Below are 3,521 nucleotides of genomic sequence, written 5' to 3'. Positions count from 1 at the left end.
TTAGGAGAATTTAGAGCACATAATTCCCAAAGGGCCCTTGGATTCCTTATATGTGAGGTAAAATAAGCAAGGGCATAAAAGTAATTTCCAAAGGAAGAGAGAGAAAGGTGGGTAGCAAGGCTAGGAGTAGACCCTAGGGCTCTCATAAGCTAGGTTACTTTCCCCAAAAGCTAAATAATGGTAAAAAGCCTCTTACCTTCTTCTGCAAGCCAAAACCTAATCATTTCTCTCATAAAGTTTATTTTCTCTTAAGAAAAACTCTCTCTATAGCTCTCTCTCTCTCTCTCTCTCTCTCTCTCTCTCTCTCCAAAAGTGAAACACTCTGCCTCTCTATCCTCCATTGCTGCAATTATTTCTCACCTTAAGCTAAGCACACTCATTTCCCCATTGAAGAAGGGAGAAGCTCAAGGGAACATTGGTGTAGAGTAAGTTTCAAAACCCCCCTTCATCTTTTCTTCTCTTTTCCTCTTCAAATCCAAAACCCTAATGGTTTATTATACATGCATTTGATCTAATAGTCATGCATGCCATTGATCTTGCGTTTTAGGGTTCAAGAGAAGCTTGTACGAGCATGATCTCAAGAATTTAGCACTTTGGTGATCAAGTGAAAGCAAGGTAAGAGATCTTGTTAGTTTGCATGTTTTCTCCCTCATCTAAGTCTTTCTACCCAAACTCTCTCTCAAAAATGTACATGCGAAACTTTGGAGCTCGGTTTGAGAGTGTAGAGCACAATGGGGAGTTTAGAGAAGCTAAGGAAAATACATCTCTAAGCTAGAACTATCAAAGGTAGAAATTTATTGTTGTTCTTGAGTTTTGTGATTTATGTTGGTAGATCTGGTTATATAGGTTATTTTAATGGTTCTTAGATTTACTTTTATGCTTAAGGTTGAGATTTGTGGTTTGATGATTTTCATGCATGCATGTGGCTAGGGTTATGCTAGAAATGCTTATTGTTGTTAGGTTGTGTAAAAATGCATGCTGCCAAAATTTTGTTGCCTGGCTTCCAACGAGTTAGATTCCACTCTACTGCCTCTTTTTATGAAAAATATTTGTATATTTGCACAGTTCTTTGTGATTACTTTATTATAGGCTTTGCAAATCCTTAAAAAGGTATTTTTAAACCCAAGTTATGCATTTTTTGGCATATTGATGCAAATCTGGAAATTTCTGGGCAGCATGCACTGCCCAGATTATTTTGACTTTTGAATAGGTTTTACTAATCAAAAAGCTATGAAATTTGGTAGGGTATTAGCTCAAATATGTATAAGGGTCACTGTAAAATTGTACTGGAAAATGTATTATGGTATAAGACATATGTTTTTTCAAATTTTCCCTAAAATTTAGAAACAAAACTTCTGGGTAGCAAGCATTGCCCAGATTTCTTCAAACATTTGATGGGTTCTTTTGCTCCAAAAATTATGAAATTTTTAAGGAAGCTAATTTAGACATGTACAAAGATACTTGTAAAATTTTAGAAAGAACAGGTGTAGCGCCTCAGAATTTTACTTAGTTAGATAGTAGTATCTTATGTTGAAGTATTTTAGTTTTCGTAGTAATTGGTTCAAGCCGGGATTTATTTGGAAACTCATAGAGATAGTTATGGAATTTATAAGTTTAGTCTATAGTTTAGAAATTATAATTTTATCAAAATGTTTAATTATTGAAGCTGGTCCTAGAAATATTATTATTATAACCTAAGGTTTAGATAGAATAATTAAGAATGTGGCATTGTCACATATATGTTTATTAAGGGTTTAATGATTTTAGATGAATAAAATAATCAAGGATAAACCTAGGAAGTCTAGAACCTTCCCTCAGATGTTAGGATCTCGTATTACTCAGAAAAAGTGGTTTAAAAAACTTCAAGTGTGCTTAAAGTGTGCAAAAATGTGATTTAATATATCACTGTAAGCCAATATATCACAGCTACAGTAGCCGATATATCGCCTATGTTGATACAGAAAATACGTCGACTTCGCAAGAACGAAATCACGGAGCCCCGGGAAAATGGGACAGACAATATATCACCTATAGGGGGTGATATATCGGCTCCATTTGCATATTTTGAAACTCCGTGGAATCTAAAGCTAGAAACATCCCTCAACAATTTGGACTTACTCTTGAACAATTTTGACCGACTTCTTGGCATCTGTTGAGCAAAAAATTCCATTTTTATTCATTTTAATGGGAGTTAGTTTCACTCCTTGAACTCTATAAATATAACCCTTTACTCAGCCATTTGCATCATCTTTCAAACACTTCTCAGGGCCTCCAAGTTGTCAATTTCATTATAGAGAGAAACACTAGGGTTTTGGGGTTAAAAGCTTTCAAATCGAAGTTTTTTATAAACTCTTAGGAAGTAAGCTAGAGTTTGATTTCGGTATTGTGGTATAGATCAAAGCTCTAAGGTACTCTTAATCTTCAAGTTTAGTTCGTTACAGTTTCTCTTATTCTTTTATTTTATTTCAAATCCTCACTCGTTATAATGGCTTTTTGGTTAGGTGCTTGAAATCTTTTAAACTTAAGGTTTTCGATAAATTCTTTTCTTGATGGTTTGAATCTTATTTTCTTTAAGAAACTTATGGTTTTACTATTTGGTTTTAGGAGTTTCCAATCCCGCACTTGTCTCCAATACCCCAGTTTTTCGGTAAGGAAAATAAGTTAGATTCATGTGCTTTGTGTATGTATGTTGTTTTTATGTCTTTTAGTTGCTTGGGAAATATGGTTGCTTAGATAGCAAATCTTGAGATTTTAATCATTATCGTAGACTATAGTTGGGTCTAAACCTACCTCTAAATAGTAGCAAGAGGACTATAGCAGTTTTTATCACATACTACGGTAATGAGTTAATGGCCATTAATATTGTAGTCCATTTTTTATGTTTTATGTTTTATGACTTATGTATTATGTTATGCTTTAGTAGTTTTTTCTTACTGGGCATTAGGCTCATTCCTTATTGTTTAGATTGTCCAGGTAAATGAACATGGAAGTCGGGGCAGATCCTATGTGGCTTTGGCATGTGTATTGGGTGAGGACTAAAGGAATGGACCAATGTGATCGATCGAGGATGACGTTGACATTTGAGTCTTTTTATTATTTATTTGTGATTTCCGCATTTATAATTTGAACATGTAAAATAAAGGTTTAATTTTATTTATGATTTTATGTATAAACAATGGGATCCCTTATTTTGGATTTTCTATAATAAAGTTTTCTTATTTTATGTATGATCCAAAGATAGTAGTTATTATCTTAGTAGTTTTAAAGTTCCAAGGTCTTTAAATTAGTCTGATCTTTAAAGTTGGTACCAAAGCCACAGTTCATATGCATGAAGCTCTCATTGATACACACGCAAAAACTCCGGATCTAACCGCCAATGTAAGTGTTTATGTTATGAATATTATGTTTATGTTAAAACTAACGTTTTAGTCATTATGTTTTCAATAAAAATGAATGGAGCTATGACTTATCAAGATATTTGTGCCATTAAGGCATTGAAAATGATTAGAGAGCCAAGGGAT

At 33.7% G+C, this 3,521-nt stretch overlaps 1 long non-coding RNA gene across 1 annotated transcript; it reads left to right on the top strand.

The window, feature by feature from the left end:
- The first annotated feature begins 314 nt into the window (after nt 1-314).
- LOC133829402 (uncharacterized) lies at nt 315-3,041 on the top strand. The gene is made up of 3 exons (XR_009891747.1): nt 315-425; nt 548-615; nt 2,965-3,041. It is a non-coding gene; the product is annotated as an uncharacterized LOC133829402 (long non-coding RNA).
- Nucleotides 3,042-3,521: the final 480 nt, after the last annotated feature.

Source organism: Humulus lupulus, chromosome 4 (assembly GCF_963169125.1).
Source record: "Humulus lupulus chromosome 4, drHumLupu1.1, whole genome shotgun sequence".
NCBI classification, from domain to species: Eukaryota; Viridiplantae; Streptophyta; class Magnoliopsida; order Rosales; family Cannabaceae; genus Humulus; species Humulus lupulus.
Note: the sequence above shows the minus strand (reverse complement) of the source record. Positions and strands in the feature narration are given on the sequence as shown.